Source organism: Entelurus aequoreus, linkage group LG04 (assembly GCF_033978785.1).
Source record: "Entelurus aequoreus isolate RoL-2023_Sb linkage group LG04, RoL_Eaeq_v1.1, whole genome shotgun sequence".
NCBI classification, from domain to species: Eukaryota; Metazoa; Chordata; class Actinopteri; order Syngnathiformes; family Syngnathidae; genus Entelurus; species Entelurus aequoreus.
In genome coordinates, this window is record NC_084734.1 from 59,725,117 (window position 1) to 59,748,030 (window position 22,914).

Here is a 22,914-nt window from a genome sequence, read left to right on the forward strand (position 1 = left end):
GACCTTTTTTTTGCCCTGTTTGGTTTACAACCTTCTTTTATTTGTTTAACTTGTCCAACTAAGATGTTATGTTTTTTTGAAAAATGGCTTTAGATGCTTGTTTTCTTAGGACACACAATTTATTGAAAGTGTTTACATAACTCAACCTATACTACCACCACAGTGGCTACTACTCAAGGTAGAAGCAACAGCAACATTTCGCTACTAAGCTCTTCTTCCTTGGTTAGTCATCATGCTTTATTTACCTAAAGACTGCTTGTTGTTTCTTGTTTTTTTTACCAGGTATTTAAAAAAAAAATTATTTCCTGTATTTTGTTTTACTTTGTTAAACTGGCATTTATTTCTTAAATGTTTGCTGCGTTATTGAACTGAATACAAAGGTTAGTATTTATTGCCTCTTTTCTTTGTCACACATATAATTGCAATGGGTAACAATAATCACATTGTCAGGTTATGTATTTCTTAGTTATCTTTTTTTCTTAGAATCACAAACCACAATGCACTTTTAAAAGCAACTACATTGTGTGTGTCATCAATTATGGAGCAAATCTCCAAAATGGGCCTCTATACACCTATGTAGATATTGCACCAAAAACCAGACATTTGCAGCTACAATAGTCATTTACCACATTAGCAATGTATAGAGTGTATTTCTTTAAAGTTAAGACAAGTTTAAAGTTATCTTCATTGAAAAGTACAGTGCTTTTCCTTCAAAAATAAGGACATTTCAATGTGACCCCAAACTTTTGAACGGTAGTGTATATATATATAATCAAACAATACTAAATATACTAACTAAGGAAATGGAGTGTGACAAAATCCACGAGTGTGTATGGTGTAAGACTATGTGTGTAGATTAGCTGTTATGTGTTACCGTAAATGTTGAACGAGAGACGAGGAAGTCCATGGGAGAGAGAAGTCTACAGGTCCGAGTCCGAAGTGGGGGAAGTCAAGGATCGAGGGAGGCAGTCAGAGTCCAGAAGGAGATCCAGGGAAAATTGAGACGCACAGCTCACTCTCAAGATGACGGAGGGTACTGCGGGGACGACACGAGAAAACACACACTGAAAACACGGAGGGGAAAACAGAGAGAGAGCAAGGTTGCATCAAGCATCATATGATCGCTTACTGTACGCCAACAGAAGATTATATTCCGGCGCGGGATGGCAGGTTGAGCAGGCTTAAGAAGGCAGCTCGCTCATCACAGGCAGGTGCGCTGATTGCCGGTGAATGATTGCATCTGGCGGCTGCTGCAGGGCGGAGACGCACCCGGCGCGTCCCTGGATGCACCTGGCCATGGGCGTGTCCCGAGGTGCGACAAGCAGAGCGCAAGGATGAGGGAACATTGGAATGCGCCCTGGCCGTGACAATTTACTCTCTGTAAAGCACCAGTTCTATTGGCAGCAAAACAGGCCCAGAGAATAATACTACCACCACCATGCTTGACGGTAGGGGTGGTGTTCCTGGGATTAAAGGCCTCACCTTTTCTCTTCCAAACATATTACTGGTTATTGTGGCCAAACAGCTACATTTTTGTTTCATCTGACATCACATGGACAAAGATAAGACCTTCTGGAGGAAAGTTCTGTGGTCAGATGAAACGAAAATGTGTGTTTTGAGTCTTGATTTGAAGAGTAAAAATGAGTCCATTTTGTAACTGTCATGGGTGGTAGGAGGTTCCAAAGATGAGGGGCCGCGAGCGTCTGAAAGCTCCTGCCCCTATGGTTGACAGAAAAGAGAAGTGGACACCCAAGACAGTGTAAAAGACGAGGAGGTTCATAGAGAACGGGAGAGTGTGGAAAAAAGCAGCTCTTTGTCACATGATAATAATAATATTGAATTAGATTTATATAACACTTTTCTAACACTCAAGGTGCTTCACAGAGAAGTGAGAACCCGTCATTCATTCACTCCACATTCACACTTGGATGGTGGTATGTTCCATTTGTAGGCAAAGCGACCCTGGGGTAGACTGCCACCAAACATTCTTTTACTTTCATACACCAATATGAGTGGCACTGGGGGAGAGGTGTTTTAAGTGTCTTGCCCAAGGACACAACAGTCGTGACTAGGATAGCAGAAGCTGGAATCGAACCTGGAACCGTTGCTGGCACGACCGCTCTCGCATCTGAGCCACGCCGTCATATGACATATGTCAAATAATGTCATCCATACCAAAGCCATAAGAAAATATATTCATCTTACCTATTTATGTGAATAGTGTCACTGGCTATGTAGGTCTGGACCCCGGAATGCAGAGACACGAGGCCATGTGCAGGTTAAAATAATATTTATTAGGAAAAACAGGTAGCTCCAGCGTTGACAAGGTAGTAGACCACGGTTAAGTCAAAAATAGAATAACAAAAATCGCAATCAATCATTGGCAATCAAAGCCAGGTGAGCCTCCTGATTGTCAGTTAGTAACAGGTGTGGAACCAGCGCTCAGAGCAGAGGTGACCTTAACACTAAGCATGGCAAAACAGGAAGTGGACAGAAAACAAAGAGTGCTAGAAAGGAAACAATAAAATGAATGTACAGTACAGGCCAAAAGTTTGGACACACCTTCTCCTCATTCAATGTGTTTTCTTTATTTTCATGACTATTTACATTGTAGATTGTCACAGAAGACATCAAAACTATGAATGAACACATGTGGAGTTATGTACTTAACAAAAAAAGGTGAATGACCTGAAAACATGTTTTATATGCTAGTTTCTTCAAAATAGCCACCCGTTGCTCTGATTACTGCTTTGCACACTCTTGGCATTCTCTTGATGAGCTTCAAGAGGTAGTCACCTGAAATGGTTTTCACTTCACAGGTGTGCCTTATCAGGGTTGATTAGTGGAATTTCTTGCTTTATCAATGGGGTTGGGACCATCAGTTGTGTTGTGAATGAGAAGGTGTGGCCAAAATTTTGGCCTGTAGTGTATATATATATATATATATATATATGTATATCATTTATGTAACAATAAACCAGAACACAGGAAATAACAACCAAAACAAGTCTTAGGGCCATGTGCGTAAAGCATACTTGCCAACCCTCCTGAATTTCAGTGCTTCTCCCGAAAATCTCCCGGGACAACCATTCTCCCGAATTTCTCCCGATTTCCAGCCGGACTTAAGGCACGCCCCCTCCAGATCTGTGCGGACCTGAGTGAGGACAGCCTGTCGTCACGTCTGCTTGGCCAACCAAAAAGTAACACTATAGTGTTCTGTGGTAACCACAGAACACTATAGTGTTCTGTGGTTACTTTTTGGTTGGCCAACGGTTTACGTTGTATTGCGCACCCTGACGGCAAGTGTGGGAGTCGGTTCTGAAGTATGAAGGAAAGAGACGTAACTTCGTCACCTCGCCTGGTTATTGACTCCAACCCAGAATATTACACTGCTCATACCTACGCTCCTTCAAAGGCTGTGCTACTTACTGCAAAGCATTGCACTTTCAAATACAACAATGAGTAGAGAGGAGTGTTATGTGTATATATGTGTAAATAAATGAACACTGCAATTCAAGTATTTATTTTATTTATATATATACTGTAAGAAATACTTGAATTTCAGTGAATTCTAGCTATAAATATACTCCATCCCCACCCCCCCAATCTCCCGAATTTGGAGGTCTCAAGGTTGGCAAGTATGGCGTAAAGTTACTTTTATTAATTTTCTTTTTCTACATTTGATGAGTTTTTGGAGATTTCGTTTGGTTATGATTCCCCCATTGTCAAGGTTCTGGTGAGCGTTGCTTGCGATGCTACCCTAAGATGCTGAAGACAACAGACGGTGTGCAGGTAAAAATATACTTAATGACAAAGCAAACGCAATGGTGCAGCTGGGAAGTGCACCGGAAGCATAGGGAAAGCAATGCAGGAACCAAGTTGAACAGAACACAAGCACACTAACCAGACTACCAAAAAGTATGATCCAGCGCTGAAAGAAGGAACCAGGTGAAAAAGTAAATTGAACTAATTAACAATGATGAAAAAAGGTGTCCTGGCAGGACAAGGAACAGAAAGCAAAGATGCTTCAAAACACAGAGACCAAACAGGAAATACTGACAAAACAAGACAGGAAGTGATTCTAAACAAATGAACATAACAAACTCAGTCCAAACTGGGGTGTGGGATCATGACAACCATAAGTAATACACAAAACGTCATCATGATGATAATTATTATAATGTTCCTAATATTCCTATTGCATTGTTGAAATATTAATCTGGAAATATAGCAATTTATTTGTGGCTCTAACTTTATTTATGTTTTCAATCCTTGCACCAACCCTTCACTGTTAGTCTTATTTTGTATATTACGGAGACCCAGTGTTTTCTGCAGGAGACATTTGATTTATTTTTTTCAGAGTTACAGGAGCGCTCTGATGTTTTTAAAACATTCTGCAAAAATGTGAGTCTCTCACAGGTTTTTGAACTGACCTTGTGGGTCACCAGTTGAATAGCCTAAACGATGAAAAAGAAAGAACCTAAAATAGAACCTTAAAGCTGGGGTACCTAAGATATAATCTTTATCTAAAAAAAAAATCATATTAGCATCATACAATATATTGTAACAGTAATCATTTCGGGAAAAATCGTACGTCTTTGTGGTGTCTGCGCCTTATAATTAAGTATTTTAGTAAATAAAACCCCGGAAGACAAACTCATTTGACTTCTTGGCGGTCAACCCCTCCAGATCCAATCCCAGGATTTAGAGAAAGGAGGGGTGAGCAGAGTCCAAGAAGGAGCCTCCTCATTGGCTGACACGATATTTATTAAAGCGCGTGCACGGTGCAAACTTGTTTTTAGTACGACATGGCTGCTGAACAACCACCTGCACTGCAAAAAACGAAATCTAACTAAGATTAAATATCTCAAATAAGGGTGATATTGGCTTATTTTCTGTCTGATAGATAGTACTTTATTGATTCCTTCAGGATCAAGATAAAATAAGATAAGATAATTCTTCTCACTAAGCAGATTTTATGTTAGAGTGTTTTACTTGTTTTAAGGGTTTCGGTTCTAAATTATCTCAGTAAGATAATACAGCTTGAAGCTGAGATTTTATGACCTATATTGAGTAAAATATGCTTGAAACTAGAATAGCAACTGATGCAAAGTTGTGTCATTAACGTAGTATAAAACTACATTTTTAAAGTAATAATTTCTAACTTCAAGCATGAAAAAAAAAATCATGATGCCGAGCGCATATCATTATGTCAAGATAATGGCACTAGCATTTACTTCATTTAAGAATATTTTTCAACATATTGAGCAAAAAGGTCTCTTTTTTTTCTACAAAGAAAAGTGCACTTATTAGTGATAATATACTTATTTTAAGGTATTTTTGGGTTCATTGAGGTTAGCTAATTTTACTTGTTGTGGAAAGTCTTGACAGGCCGAATTTTCTTGTTCTATTGGCAAATAATTTTGCTTAGTTCAAATGAAATACCCCTAATTTTATTTTATTTTTTTCTTGTTTTTGAACACTGACTTTTTGCAGTGTGAAAAGATTGCAACACCAGCATATACTGCTAAAAAACAAAAACAAAAGAGGAAATCAGAGGAAGAAAAGAAAGATGTTGTGCGTCTAAAAAAACAAAGAAGAGCCAAAACTAAAAAAATACTGTTCTGGCCTATTCAAGATGGGGGGCATTGTGAGCCGGTTTTGGACTAACTTTGGTGTCTGTTTTCCTTCTTGACAGGCAATCAAATGTTCCATTTTCCTTTATTTTGTCTGTACTCTTTTGCGTGTCGACGTGTGTTACTGGTAGTCTGCAACAAAATACGAACCAAGGGATTCTTTGATGCAACTTCAGACTGTCAACATCCTATGCATGTGCACATACAGCTCTGGTGCACCATTTCTGGCACTTCTAGAGAGGAGGAGACTGGGAGGGACTATCAGCCAGGTGAGCAGAGTCGGGGGCGGGATTTACAGTTTGAATTCTGCCTGGTGACACAAGATTCAAGTACCTCAAGTACATTACAAGTAGAACTAAAGAAGTTGAACAAAAGACTGCATCTGAAGTAATGTTGTCCCGATACCAACATTTTGGTACCGGTAGCGGTACCAAAATTATTTCAATACTTTTTGGTACTTTTCTAAATAAAGGGAACCACAAAAAATTGCATTATTGGCTTTATTTAAACAAAAAATCTTACGGTACATTAAACACATGTTTCTTATTGCAAGTTTGTCATTAAATAAAATATTGATTATACAAGACAACTTGTCTTTTAGTAGTAAGTAAACAAACAAAGGCTCCTAATTAGTCTGCTGACTTATGCTCCACTCAGGACTTTTCATTAAACATCGACGGCTCCCTTGTCACTACCTCCACCCACATTCGCAATCTAGGTGTAATCTTCGACCCTACCCTCTCATTCCTCCCCCACGTAAACTACATCACCAAAACTGCATTTTTCCACCTCAGAAACATTTCCCGTCTCCGGCCGTCCCTCACATCCTCTGCTGCCGAAACCCTCATCCACGCCTTCATCTCATCCCGGCTAGACTATTGCAACAGCATCCTCTACGGCAGGGGTCACCAACCTTTTTGAAAGCAAGAGCTACTTCTTGGGTAGTGATTAATGCGAAGGGCTACCAGTTTGATACACACTTCAATAAATTGCCAGAAATAGCCAATTTGCTCAATTTACCTTTAACTCTATGTTATTATTAATAATTAATGATATTTATCTTTGTGGAAACACTGATCACCTTAATGATTTCTCACAATAAATATATATAGAAACAGATAAATATCAATATGCAACACTTTATTATTATATTTTCTCTAAGTGCACATTTTTTAAATTGAACATTTTCAAATGATCCCTTCTAAGAGAGTCTTGTGAAATCACAATATCCCATTTTAACTAGCTAGCTTCTTTATAAAAGAAGAGAAAACACGAAAAAAATGCAAATTAAATTTTGAAACATAGTTTATCTTCAATTTCGATTCTTTAAAATTCAAAATTCAACCGAAAAAAAGAAGAGAAAAACAAGCTAATTCGAATCTTTTGGAAAAAATTTAAAAAAGAATTTATGGAACATCATTAGTCATTTTTCCTGATTAAGATTAATTTTAGAATTTTGATGACATGTTTTAAATAGGTTAAAATCCAATCTGCACTTTGTTACAATATATAACAAATTGGACCAAGCTATATTTCTAACAAAGACAAATCATTATTTCTTCTAGAATTTCCAGAACAAAAATTTTAAAAGAAATTCAAAAGACTTTGAAATAAGATTTAGATTTGATTCTACAGATTTTCTAGATTTGCCAGAATAATTTTTTTGAATTTTAATCATAATAAGTTTGAAGAAATATTTCACAAATATTCTTCGTCGAAAAAACAGAAGCTAAAATGAAGAATTAAATTAAAATGTATTTATTATTCTTTACAATAAAAAAAATAAATTTACTTGAACATTGATTTAAATTGTCAGGAAAGAAGAGGAAGGAATTTAAAAGGTAAAAAGGTATATGTGTTTAAAAATCCTAAAATCATTTTTAAGGTTGTATTTTTTCTCTAAAATTGTCTTTCTGAAAGTTATAAGAAGCAAAGTAAAAAAATAAATGAATGTATTTAAACAAGTGAAGACCAAGTCTTTAAAATATTTTCTTGGATTTTCAAATTCTATTTGAGTTTTGTCTCTCTTAGAATTAAAAATGTCGAGCAAAGCGAGACCAGCTTGCTAGTAAATAAATACAATTTAAAAAATAGAGGCAGCTCACTGGTAAGTGCTGCTATTTGAGCTATTTTTAGAACAGGCCAGCGGGCTACTCATCTGGTCCTTACGGGCTACCTGGTGCCCGCGGGCACCGCGTTGGTGACCCCTGCTCTACGGCATCACTTCCAAAACCCTCAATAAACTGCAATATGTCCAGAACTCCGCTGCCCGCCTGCTCACCGGAACCCGCTCCAGAGAGCACATCACACCTGTCCTTCATGACCTCCACTGGCTGCCTGTCAAATACAGAATCCCCTTTAAAATACTCCTCACCACCTACAAGGCACTCCATAACCTGGCTCCACCCTACCTCTCTGACCTCCTCCAGCCACACGTCCCGTCCCGTTCCCTCAGGTCTAGTGATGCTGGCCTCCTGGAGGTCCCCAAGACCAGGCGCCGAACCTGGGGCGACAGGGCCTTCTCCGTGGCTGCCCCCTCTCTCTGGAACGTTCTCCCCAGGCACATCAGAGATGCCCCCTCCCTCCCTACCTTCAAAACCACCTTCAGAGATGCCCCCCCCCCCCCACACACACACATGTAAAGCGACTTTGGGTACTTAGAAAAGCGCTATATAAATCCCAGGTATTATTATTATTATATGCAGTAACATATTGTGTCATTTTCCATTCTATTATTTTGTCAACATTATTAAGGACAAGTGGTAGAAAATGAATTATTATTCTACTTGTTCATTTACTGTTAATATCTGCTTACTTTCTCTATTAACATGTTCTATCTACACTTCTGTTAAAATGTAATAATCACTCTTTCTTCTGTTGTTTGATACTTTACATTAGTTTTGGATGATACCACAAATTTGGGTATCAATCCGATACCAAGTAGTTACAGGATCATACATTGATCATATTCAAAGTCCTCATGTGTCCAGGGACATATTTCCTGAGTTTATAAACATAATATACATTTTAAAAAAACGAAGGATGTTGTGATGCCAAAAAATATTGTCGTAATTATAGAAGTATCGATTAGATACGCTACTGTACTTGGTATCATTACAGTGGATGTCAGGTGGTGGACCGGTACTTTTCAGAGGCGGTATATTACCGAATATGATTCATTAGTATCGCGGTACTATACTATACTAATACCGGTATACCGTACAACCCTAATCTGAAGTAACCTGAGCTACATAAATCACATTATGAAAAAATGAAGAGGACTTAAAGGTGTGCCTTGAGGAACGCCTCAGTTATGCAAATGACACGTTATGACCATACTTGCCAACATTGAGACCTCCGAATTCGGGAGATGGGGGTGGGGGGGTGGGGTTGAGGTGGCGGGGGTGTATATTGGAGCGTCCCGGAAGAGTTAGGGCTTGAAGGGATTCTGGGTATTTGTTCTGTTGTGTTTATGTTGTGTTACGATGCGGATGTTCTCCCGAAATGTGTTTGTCATTCTTGTTTGGTGTGGGTTGACATTGTGGCGCATATTTGTAACAGTGTTAAAGTTGTTTATACGTCCACCCTCAGTGTGACCTGTATGGCTGTTGATCAAGTATGTCTTGCAGTCACTTACGTGTGTGTACTGTAGAAGCCGCATACAACATGTGACTGGGCCGGCACGCTGTTTGTATGGATTGTAGAGGTTGTAGAAGACGCTAAAAGCAGTGCCATCACGGCACGTCCTCAATATTGTTGTCTGGGTGAAAATCGGGAGATATTCGGGAGAATGGTTGCCCCGGGAGATTTTCGGGAGGGGCACTGAAATTCGGGAGTCTCCCGGAAAAGTCGGGAGGGTTGGCAAGTATGGTTATGACCCCAGTGTTCTATGCATGCGGGCAAGGTCAAACTATAAACACAAAGATCTGCCCATGTGTTTACACTGGTGCAAGTTCTCCTATACAACAGGAACACTCTTTTTTTTGTGAGGAATTTGCTGCAAAATTGTTTTTTCTCCCAAGTTTAAACTGAACCCGGGGGTCTGGTATAGTGTCATTCCCGGGCTGGATTTGGCCTAGGGGCCGCCTGTTGAACAGCCCTGGCCTAGCGTACATGAGCGATTGATTGCAAGAGATTGAACAAGATTGAACTGTTTGTACTGTAATGTGGACAACCTCCATAGGAACAATGTACTTGCAGGCCCTGACATGCACTCTGTAAGACGAACAGGGTACAGTGTGTGTGTGTGCGTGTGTGTGTGTGTGTGTGTGTGTGTGTGTGTGTGTGTGTGTGTGTGTGTGTGTGTGTGTGTGTGTGCTTTGATACTCTAAATAATGACCCTTTTCCTTCTCCCTGTGTAATGACTTCCACATGTTATGTGAGAGCTTTCCACTGCCTGAGCAGAAAAGCCCAAATTTAGAAGAAACATAAAATATGTCAAACACTTTTTTTTTCTAAGGGAGGGAATATATGCCTTTTAACAAACACTCCTTCTTTTCTTACTTTCCTCCCAGATTTTCATCTCTGCCCCTCACATCCTCTTCCCAGCCCCCTCCTCCTTCTCTGTTTTAACTCCGTGTCATTCCCAGTCTTTCCCAGACAGACTCGACAGGTCACCGGTCGGGTCTGCTGACATCTGCCCCATCAGTCATTCCCGCCCAAGGCCCCGCCCTCCGGTCTCCCATACAAGGTATCGGAGGAATGCGGCTCTTGGAAGTCCATCCGCTTCATAAGGAGACCAGAGGGGTCCATGTGATGACGATAGTTAGTGTTCTGGAGATCCGCGGCGAAGACCTCCTCTCATACACGACATGGCGTCTCCCGCTCAGGTATGACTACACAAACTGTTCTTTGGGGTCAACAGGTGGCTTTACCTTGATCACAGGCACCACACGACAGTCCTGCAGGAAGTCAACATTTGTTGTGTGATTTATGCAGATTAGTTGGTGAATAGTGGACATACAGTGGCCTAGCGGTTAGGAGTTTGAAGGTTTGAATCTCTGAGTTAAAGTTTGTACATGTTTCTCTCTGTTGCACCCTGCCTCTCACCCTTAAAGTCAGCTGGGGTAGGCTCCAGCGTGCCCATCACCCTAACAGGGACAAGCGGTATAGAAGATGGATGGATTGATTTGTGACTGAAGACACTCTCATCACACACTACTACACGCATTTTAGTGCACTTTTAAAATCAATTAATCGGTTGATTAAGGGTCAGTGTGATGCAAAATGTGCAAACTGCAATTAAAAATAAATCAACTAGGGCTGTCAAAAATAACAAGTTAACTCATGTGATTAATGCAAAAAAATGACTGAATTAATCATATGCAGATTAATTACAAAATGCGTTTTGACCGCTTCTTTTTGTGTCCAAATCTTAGAGTTTTTTTTTTAAAAAGTTGATTTAAATCATGCAAGCGAGCAATAACCTGTGATCATAAATGATTCATCCAGTTTCAAAAGTGTGATTCGTCCTATTTAAAAAATAAATGTCATCATTTGACAGCACTAAAATAAACATTAATGATCACCCGCAGGAGCTTATTTTGTTACAGTAATTATTGTGCGGATAAAGGTAACAAAATGCACAAAATTAAAATAGAGACTGGTAAAAAAAAAAAATATATATATATATAAACGCAATAAACCACCTCCTAAATTATTATTGTTGATACATGTGTGTCGATACTGTGCAGTCAGAGCCTAAATGTGCAGGTTATGAAGGGTGCACTTGTTAAAATGCAGTATATTACAATTATCATGGACATGCACATTCTGTGCATGTTATACATGCATGTGTACAGTACTGGTCATTATTACACTGATACTTGAGAATGTCAGTCATAAAATATGAAATGACATCACAGTATTTTGCATGTCACATTTGGACTGTCAGAGAGGTAAACACAATGTTGCCAAATATATTTCACCCCATTTAGCAGGCATTATGAGACAAGTATGAATTAAAAAAGTGAAACAACTGCATCAGATGCTTGATGTAATACTTCATGCATATTGACAGTTAGAATAAAGTAACAAGTGAACGTTGATTTTGTGAGTTTTTTCTATTTGCACAATCGAATACTATCGAATTAAAAAAATAGTTATATATATATATATATATATATATATATATATATATATATATATATATATATATATATATATATATATATATATATATATCACATTAGGAGCCAGGTGTAATATGTGTTTAGTATTGAAATATTTTTCACTACTTACATGACTTTTCTGCAGCTTCCTGAAGTCCCCACATGGGTGTGCAGGTGAGAGAGTGTGTCTAGTGACCAAAGTCGGTTGTGTCAGCTTAGCTTTGGCCCTGAGCAGTACAACATTATCTGAACTTATGTTCAGCACACACGTCATCATTGCATTTATTCACTGCACTGTGTACAAGTGACAAGTCGTCATGTTCTCTCAGAACGCTGCCTGGTCCTCACAACACACACAGATGGATGACAGGAGAGGCCGGAGAGGTGAAACACACACACACACACACACACACACACACACACACACACACACACACACACACACACACACACACACACACACACACACACACACACACACACACACACACACACACACACACACACACACACACACACACACACACACACACCCACGCACACACTCACACACACTCACACACACAATGGGTCACATTAAGGTCACTGCTCCATGTAAGAAAAGAGGGGAAGACGTTCACAGCATAATTTCATGGTCTTAAAGAAATAGGGGAGAACAGGAAATGCAATATTTATTTATTTTACAGTCAAACATCTTGGGGGGGTTAACAGGACTTTCACATGACCCGCCAGGCAACTCACACACACTACACCCCCTCACATGAGTCCCCCTTAGGGACCTAAAGAGCATATTCCCTCGGTCACATGGGAGGAAGAGCGATGTCACATGTGCCGACAATGCTTTTATATTTAGTGGGACATTTGGGAGGATAGAAAAAGTAGCATTTTAGGAGGTGTAAGGCTGGGCATGTTAAATTGTGGAGTTATTGATGTTATCGATCATTCTCTCTTCACATCTGTCTTGTTGGTTTATATGATTTCACTATTTGCTGACACAGCCAAGCGAATAGGGAATTTCACTTTGTGTCGTTCTTTCTCCATCCATCCATCCATTTCTACCGCTTATTCCCGTCAGCAACATTAAATATTATTTTGAAGTAGCAAAACGTTGACTATTTGATCTGAAAACTTGTGATATTATGACTTTATTCTTGTACTATAAAAGCATTTTGGTTTTTACACAAAATACTAACTCTAGTTTTATTGTTGTAATATTTACTTCTTTTTTTTAATAACATACTAAATTTGCAGTTTTTTTTGTTTAAAAAAAATCACTTAATTTTTTAAAATTGGACTTATCAATATTATTGTTATTGTACAGTATTACCTATTTGTTTTATGAAAACATGTGATTATGAAAAACGATGTAATTATTTTCACAAGATTACAACTTCCCATTAAGATCTAATTTTCTTTGAAAGAAATCAGACTCTTTCATAATAGTACAGCATTTTATGGTAAAAGCACTACCTTTTTTAAATTTTTTTAAACAAACTTTAATTTATTAATTCTCATAGTATTACAAATTTACTCTGGTTAAATTACAACTCCTTCCTCAAAAGTATCTGACTTTTTCCAGATTATAATAGTTATTGTGATATTTTTGATATCATTTTACAATTTTATGACTCATAAATCAATGATGCATAGTTTTAATTTTTCTTTCTTTTCTGTGTGGCACAATTCCACAAATACATCGCTTTTTTTTCTCTTCCACTTACTTCATAAAAGTGCGCGTTGTTGATACAAATATTTTGTCATAGTGAAGATTGATCATTACATTATTTTTGCTGTACAAAAATAGAGGTGGGATATTTATTGGTATCGTTCAGATACCGATTAGCCTGTATCGCAGTATACAGATACTGATACTGACACTTTGGAGTAGGAGTGTTGAACTGTTTTTTGTTGAGGGCCACATCGAGGGCAAGACAAATATGAATTTGCCTATTCATTTGACTTTTCCATATATTTTTTATGTACACTGTAAATAATTTGTTTTAGATTTTACAGTAAAAACTGCCAACTCAGTCAATCGAATTTTACTGTAAAAAAATTCAGTGTGTATTTATAACATAATACAGTACATGGAAAAACAGTACCACTATTGTTTTTTTTACCAAAAAAATGGCAGCCTGGTTACAGAATATGACTGTAAATTGTACTGTGTTTATTTGTTACAACATATTACTACTGTAAATAGAAAAACAGTGCTACTGTTTATTTGAATTCTGGCAACCGAACTGCCAATTGGTATCGTTTTTCCATTTACAGTAATACACGGTAAAAACAACAAAGAGAGATTTTACATTTACAACAACTGGCAGCTCGGCCGGTAGAACTTTACCTTAATTTAATATAATTAAATAATAAATAATTAACATTTTCAATTGACAGTAAAATAATTTTCATTTCACAGTGTACAATCGGATTGATAACTTGCTTTGCAATCATAAGTCAAGCAGATATTTAAGTATTTAGTTTTATTTTGACATAAAATAAAATATGACAATTTAATATGTGTTGCAATATTAGATACTATTATATATAATATACCTTTTAAACTTTAAAAGGTATGCAATTACATGCAGTGCGTATATTTTTGTTTGTCAAAATGGAAAAACAAACACATTTAGTAAGAAAAGTTATTTCATGACAAATATTATTTTCGGGTCGGGCCCCCGGGCCTTGAATTTGACACATTGCTTTAGAGTGTCCCATTTCATGTCTCACTTTTAGGGACCACCCAATACCAGTTTTTATCTTAAACCTTCTTGTCATTATTTTTATGCTTTCGCCTTCATTGCTTTCCTCAGTTTCGATCAATGGAAACTTTGACTTTTAAAGTAACCCCATCAGATTAAAGTGTCTCTCTTTTTCTCATACAGTATTTTTTTCATACTTTTTTACTGTGTGTGTGTGTGTGTGTGTGTGTGTGTGTGTGTGTGTGTGTGTGTGTGTGTGCGTGCTTGCGTGTGTGTGCGTGTGGTTGTGTGCGTGTGTGTGTCTGTCGGATGGACATTTTGTAGAACAAGCAGATAAAGTCAAATGGAGTGGGTTTCCTGTGTGTGATTTACTGAACTGGGAGGGGGATATGACCATATAAGGAAATGTTTAGCTTCACAGAAGAGATAGCTCTCTGGCTGTTATCATAGCCTGTCTAAACACACACACACACACGCACACACACACACACACACACACACACACACACACACACACACACACACACACACACACACACACACACACACACACACACACACACACATGCACACACACGCACACACAACCACAGACAAAACACAAAAGTGAATGTGTCCACATATCATGACATAGTTTGTGCCAACGTTAAGCTGCAATGCTGAAGATGTTTTAAGAATACTGTTATTGTCGTATACTGTGTACTGTAAAGTTACAGTACCATGTCTGATGGACGATTGCAACTATTCTCTCTTCCCTCTGCATCGGATCTTTCCTTATGGCCCACATATTTCTATGATCCTTGTTAAAGAAGAAGATCTAAACAGTTAAACCTACTGATGTTTAATGTTGGAGTACAATATCTTAGAAATTATGTATAAAGCACATACAAATTCTATTAAACAACATTCTAAACATATTTGTAAAAAGAGAAAGTAAGTGGTTAAAGTACCACCTCAGAAAACACTTGGCTCTCCAAGTAACACCATAATGATACTATAGCGCTGTAGGCCTAAGTATTCATTAAAAACAAAGCAGAGGTTTTATTTAACAAGTACATTTAATATGTTTTGGCCACTGTAACATTACACATAGCTTGAACAGTAACACTGTGTTTAAATATTTAATCAAGTGATTCTTTGGCGTACACACATACCACAGTTGAGAGTCCGAGAGGGAACTAAGATTTTTAATGAATCTAGTTTTGGAAGAGTGACAATGGGAAAAAGCATTTCAATCAAAAATGTGCACCTGGGGATAGGTTGATTGGCAACACTAAATTGTCCCGAGTGTGTGAATGTGAGTGTGAATGTTGTCTGTCTATCTGTGTTGGCCCTGTGATGAGGTGGTGACTTGTCCAGGGTGTACCCCGCCTACTGCCCGAATGCAGCTGAGATAGGCTCCAGCACCCCCAGCGACCCCGAAAGGGACAAGCAGGTAGAAAATGGATGGATGGATGTTGGATGTTGGATGGATGTTTGTTGGAACAAAAACAATTAAAAAATGTTTGTATGTTATGAATGGCTTTAAAAGTCTTCTGAGTGGAATAGCTCATGTATTTGTGTGAGTAAGTCTATACTTTTTAATTCACCATTTATTTTCATGTTGTAGCCATTATTTTTCTTTGATATTGAGTGGCTGAAATACAAATAAGAATGGAAAATAAATACAACTTTAATTGTGTGATGTGTGTTTATATTAAAGTAAGGTCCACACTGCAAAAAGTCAGTGTTCAAAAACAAGAAGAAAAAAAAAAAAATTAGGGGTATTTTATTTGAACTAAGCAAAATCATCTGCCAATAGAACAAGAAAATTTGGCTTGTCAAAAACAAGAAAAAAAATACAAAAATTAGGTGTATTTTATTTGAACTAAGCAAAATTATCTGCCGATAGAACAAGAAAATTTGGCTTGTCAAGACTTTCCAAAACAAGTAAAATTAGCTAACCTCAATGAAGCCAAAAATACCTTAAAATAAGTATATTCTCACTAATAACAACTGTACTACTATATGAGTACGTATTTTCTCTTGTTTCATTGAAAATAAAACAGCAAAGTCCATTTGGCTGTCATCTGTTTTAATATGAGACACAATTGTGTCAAAATTATTTTGTTTTACATGCTTGAAATAAGAAATTATTACTTTAAAAAAGTAGTTTTATACTTGTGAGTGTTGATGACACAGCTTTGCAACAATTGATAGATAGATAGATAGTACTTTATTGATTCTATTCTAGTTTCAAGCATGTTTTGCTCAATATAGGTCATAAAATCTCAGCAAGCAGTGCAGTAGAATTTGGATAATGACAGTTTTTTATTTTGTTTATTTAGCCTGCATGTCAAATTAAAGTTGAAAGTCTATAATTGTATCGAGTGCTGATTTCCTTATTGGCTGATTAATTTCAAAACCATTGGAAGGGCAAAACAACAAATTTGATTGATTGACACTTTTATTAGTAGATTGCACAGTACAGTACATATTCCGTACAATTGACCACTAAATGGTAACATCCGAATACATTTTTAAACTTGGTTAAGTCGGAGTCCACGTTAATCAATTCATGGTAATAGACCTGACATAGTCCAAGTACTACGACAACAACAAGGGTGTTCAGTACTAAAATGGTGTTTGAATGTGAAGTAGCAGTGAAATGTTTGGTGGGACTTGCAAGAAGCAATAGTTGTATGACGAGGCTGGGAGAGGGCACATGTGTTTGTTGCTTGAGTGTGGGTCGCACTTCCTGGGAACATGGCCTACTGTGCGTGTGTGTGCGTGTGCGTGTGCGTGTGTGTGTGTGTGTGTGTGTGTGTGTGTGTGCGAGTGTGAGAGCATGTCTTTCTTCTTAATATGGACTTGTTGAGCCAGAGCACAGGGAGACCAAGCCCTCCTCCTCCCCCCGCTGCCCTCCAAGTGTGCCTAGAAAAGGGAATGTATGTACAGCAGGGGAGGGCAGGGGAGGAGGTCTGACCATCTATCTGTGGGAGTAATCACAGTCTGGACCAGGGAATGTTTATGCTGCGTGCTGGTCCCATTTCCCTATTTTCCATCATCCCCAAAATAAAAAGTCCAGCTGCGACCTTATAAGGGACGGTGGAGCGTTTGCAGTCCAGCAAATGTCAGAGATTTCCAGTGAAAAAACCCCAACATCGTTAACTCTGTTTGTCCTATTAGCTGTTTCATTAAACTGTGTTTTATCTTTTATCAGGGGTTGCGATGGAGATGAGGAGACCGAAGATGGACATCACTCTGGAGCAGCAATAAGGTGCAACAATAAGATATACTGTATTTTCCGGACTCTAAAGCGCACCATATACATATAAGCCACACTCACAAATTTTTGAAGAAAAAAATATTTTTCCATATATTAGCCACTGATATGTATTTTGTGAAATTAGTTATTTACACGGAAATATTTTGTAAATTTTTATTTACATACCTTAATTGTTTCCAAATGGTGCCTGTAACACGGCAGTAAAATGACTGATCAAACAAAACAGAAGTCATCGTCATGGACCCACTAGCTGCGTAAGCAAACTCTCCAATCAGCTAAACAGACTCCATAACTCCACGGTGACATTTTGGAGAATTTACAAAACTGCAACAATACAAAGTTATTAAAACTAACACAGACACTTGAAAAAGTGTTAGCATATTAGCTAATACTAACAATGCTAGCTTGATTACAGACATCACACGTGGGACAGTTTAGTAAGTATGAATTGTTTTAGTTATATTGTAAAACTTACAAACGTTGCTTCGGGTGATGAGTGAAGAATCCTTTCGAGCAGAAACGCTATGGACGGTTTTACTTGCGGCTCAAGGCAGGAAACAGGAAGTACATTTTTAACCTGCGGCACCCGCATCGGCTGAAATCGTCCAAAAGATGGCGCCATAGCATAAAAAAATAACACCAACTTTGCCGGTTTTTGATTGATTGATTGAAACTTTTATTAGTAGATTGCACAGTACAGTACATATTCCGTACAATTGACCACTAAATGGTAACACCCGAAAAGGTTTTTCAACTTGTTTAAGTCGGGCTCCACGTTAATCAATTCGTGGTAAGTCGGGGTCCACGTTAATCAATTCATGGTGTTCTATGAAAACTATTTGTTGAATATAAAACGTTATGGCTGTTAGCAAAGAAAATCACATAAATTAGTCTCACCATTCTTTAAGCCACAGAGTTGAAATCGTAGAAAAAAAGTAGTCGTTTACAGTCCGGAAAATATGGTGTTTATTTGTATACTATTTTTTATTCTTTTATTTTAATTTTATTATTGAATTAGTCATTTTGTATTCCAACAATATATTTCATAACATGGTTGAACAAATAAGATGTAGTTTTGCAACATCCTGAGTTTTCTTCTATTTAGTTCACCTTTTGTAGAAACGAATCACAGGCCCAGATGTGGCCCACCACATCATTAAATGGCCCTTGAAAGCCTGGGCAAAAATATGCATCAATAAAATATTTCATCTTTCCTACAAAATAGATGTATTCGTATTTTCCATTTTGAGAGAAAACTAGTACTGCATGCAATTGAAAATATTTTATACCATAATATCTCAAATGCAACAAATATTATCTTATCATACATTCAAACATTTGTGTTACAATTTAAATATCCGCTTGACTTATGATTTCACAGCAAGTCATTCATCAAATTGGACACTACAGAAATGGCAGCTCAGTCGGCAGAATTTTATCATAGAAAAACTGTGATCCCGTTCTTCCATTTACAGTAATACACCGTAAAAATAACACCTGTAGATTTTACATTTGAAAAAAAATTGCACCTTTGTTACTACAATTCTACTGTTAAAAAAAACATGGGACTGTTTTTCCATTTACAGTAATATACTGTGAATACCACTGTAGATTTTACTGTAAAAGTCTGGTGAATCACCGTAAAATGTACATATTCATTTTAATAGTGTGCGTAAAAACTATATATAATAATAAAATGCATAGGCAATAATAATATCGTGAGGCGGATCCTTATGCATCTATCTTCATAAATGATCTAAGGTTACAAGAGGCCCTCAATGAAAACCACATTTAGCAGGATTCCACAGTATTTTCTTCACATTCAAATACTGTAATCATAGTCCTGTGTAATACCACAGTAAATTACTGTAAATGTCACTGTGAAAGTAATGCAATCATTAGCCAGCAGTTTGCTGTGAATTTACAATGACACTTTTTACAGTGTAACTAGCACATACAGTAGTTATAACTACTGCATACAGTAGTTATTACACACCCATATAGTAGTTATAACTACTGCATACAGTAGTTATTACACACCCATATAGTAGTTATAACTACTGCATACAGTAATTATAACTTATAACTACTGTATACAGTACAGTAGTGGATTGAAGTAAGTTATTTATGTACATTCTGTACAATTATGAACGTTTACTTGGGTGATGCAGTTATGGTGCACACTTGTCAGTCCACACGTGTGCCTTGTACTCCTGTGTCCACTGACGTCACAGTCAGCTGTCTGACCAAAAGTAACATGTTGACATGCACGTGTCCTCTCACGTGGTCACGTGGCCACTACGTCTCTGGCCCGTCTCAGAGCGAACAACAGGCTCACAGTGATTGAGCAACATTGCAACCTTTACTGGCCTGACTTACACAAATTAGAACTGCTGTAGCTATTTTACATTTCAATTTGAATTGTGTTACTAATTGAGAACAGGAAGTGAACAAACATGTAAGTAATTGCAATGTGGTTAAAAAAAAGGGGGGGGGGGTTATCATATTGCAACAGTTTGCATATTCAAAATAAACCTAAACAACAACAACATACTAATTAACACACTAATTAACACAAAGCAAGTAAATAAATATACACTACATATATATACATATATAGTTGTTCATGTCAGCACATTGCTCAATATAAGTTTAGTATTGAGGTTGTAAAATATATGTATTTGTTCAAATGTAGACCGTGTGGTGTGGTGTTACAGTAAACTAGAATGAATGGATTTAGACGAGTGTCATGTGTGACAGAACCCTGACCTCAAGCCCATCAAACAACTGTGGGATGAACTATAAGATAAGTTGTTGACCTCACAAATGCGCTTCCGGATGTTCCAACGTTACAAATGACATTTATTTACATATTTAGCTCATATAAATAAATGACCTAATCATCTGTCACAGTTAGTCACAGTTGTATTATATTATATCTATTTATTGTATGTTTTGGTTATGCAAAAAGGGATGATTGCTTTGATTTTTATAACAAGTGATGTACTTACAGTGAGTTGAACAAAGCATGTGTGTGTGTTCCAGATGAGATGTGCATGGAGCAAAGAGGTGACTATCAACAACACACACACACACACACACACACACACACACACACACACACACACACACACACACACACACACACACACACACACACACACACACACACACACACACACACACACACACACACACACACACACACACACACACACCCACACACACACACACACACACACACACACACACTATTGTATTTGTTACCTTCTTGAGACCTCCGAAAAATTTGCCTACCTATTCAGGACCACCCTTTCTAGATAGATAAAGATTTGTATTTACAACATTAATCATATATACATACTATGCAAATATAAAAACGGTAAGCTTTTATTTTTTTGTTTATTTTTTTTTTGTTTGTAATTGGTTTTTAATCTTCATTGTTTACTTCAAGTTGTATACATATTTTATTTTTTGTATCAATTTTGGCCAAAGGGGGCGCATTTCAATTTCTTACACACACTTGTTATTTCATATGTTGGCCAGAGGGAGCACTTTTAAAACCGACACACAGTCAATTTGAAAAATCCCTCCTTTTTGGGACCACCCTAATTCTGATAGATTTCACCACCTGGGGTGCAAATTAGATTTGCACCCCTATTTATTGTTTTTTGTAATGTGCTTAAGGTTGATGACAAACAGACCACAGATGGCCCCTGTGCCGCTCTTTGGGCAACCCAGCTGTAAAAGCTAACTGTTAATGGCCACTATAGTCTTAGTAGCGTAGTGTATTTATTCATCCTATGATCACATATGGGGCGCAGGTTATCTTACGTCAGCACCAGAAGTCGTACAATCAGCTGTTCACCTGGCGGGTTTTTTCGGGGATAAATAGGGAAGTCCTTCTTTAGCTGCCGTCTTGTTTTATCATATATTGCTGCCTTTGCACCTGTCATTGTTTACTTTTGTATGCACGTTAAATCACCAAAAAATCCTGACTTTGGAGCAATGTTCACGGACTCTAGTATTTGGCTCTCTGTGAGATGCAATGGGTTTCCGTATTGGACCATGATTTCGGTCCTAACTTGTTCACCGGTCCTCACATGTAAGGCGCTTTTCCTTGTTGATGTCTCAAGAAGGGTAGACATACAAGAACACACACACACACACACACACACACACACACACACACACACACACACACACACACACACACACACACACACACACACACACACACACACACACACACACACACACACACACACACACACACACACACTTGTTTCTTTTACAGCGTCAAAGTAGTGCCTAAGTGTAATTGGAGAAGGAAAAGCACTTAACGCCACAGGAAGTCACATATGTCCAGAGTTCAAGTAGTTTCCTGTTAACCCCCCCCCCCCCTCCATGTAAAAGTGTATGTGCACACTCCCTGTGGCCCATGGTGCAGTGCTGCATCTCTGGTCAGTTGGTAGTCTGAGATGAAGCACTGTAGCTCGGGACCAAGGACCCACACACTGGCCTCCACGCCACCAGGTGCACTAATTCACCCGGGAGCATTACTTTAACTTTGTCAATCTTAACATCTGCCAGTGACGATGATGATGAATGTTTCATTTGTATTTCCTCTCTCCTGGGGTCCAGTTTTCCCAGGAATCCCTTGAGCTGTCCAAAAAAAGGGGGATTCCTGGAAATACTGTTCTTAGGGGCGGGGCCAAGCATCAGTTTAATATTAGTATTAGTAGTATTAAATATTAATTGAATTGTTTCCAGGGCTATTAAACAATGATTTTATTCTCTGTAAAACCTGTAATAAAATGAAATTAAAATGTGAATAAAATGTGGGAAAAGAAGATAATAATATGTTTAAACTCATGATGTAAAATTTCTAATGGAATTATGATAGAGCAACATTATAGAAATAAATTCTGCTATGATGACTCATTCGTCTATCTCCTTTGTGTTTGTATGTCTGTTGCACTTTGTGGTTATTTATTTTGTATAGCATGAACATGCAGAACAGAATAGAAAATACAGTTTTAGTCATCGCCGAAGTAAATCAATGGCTGAAATGTCAGTGTGGGCTCTTTGATTATGATGACATTATAAACATCATTATAGAAAATGACAATTAGTCTGTCTTCGACATTTCCTCTCATTAAATCAACCAATCAATCAAAGTTTATTTGCATAGC

The 22,914-nt window shown here is 37.8% G+C and overlaps 2 long non-coding RNA genes across 2 annotated transcripts; one reads left to right on the forward strand and one right to left on the reverse strand.

Moving 5' to 3' along the window:
* Positions 1-217: 217 nt before the first annotated feature.
* On the reverse strand, positions 218-11,968 carry LOC133648880 (uncharacterized). Its single transcript, XR_009825943.1, has 3 exons — positions 11,877-11,968; positions 1,130-1,290; positions 218-1,036 (listed from the first exon to the last, which is right to left on the reverse strand). It is a non-coding gene; the product is annotated as an uncharacterized LOC133648880 (long non-coding RNA).
* LOC133648879 (uncharacterized) lies at positions 10,254-22,622 on the forward strand. Its single transcript, XR_009825942.1, has 4 exons — positions 10,254-10,465; positions 12,076-12,130; positions 17,654-17,710; positions 20,765-22,622. It is a non-coding gene; the product is annotated as an uncharacterized LOC133648879 (long non-coding RNA).
* The last annotated feature ends 292 nt before the right edge of the window (positions 22,623-22,914 follow it).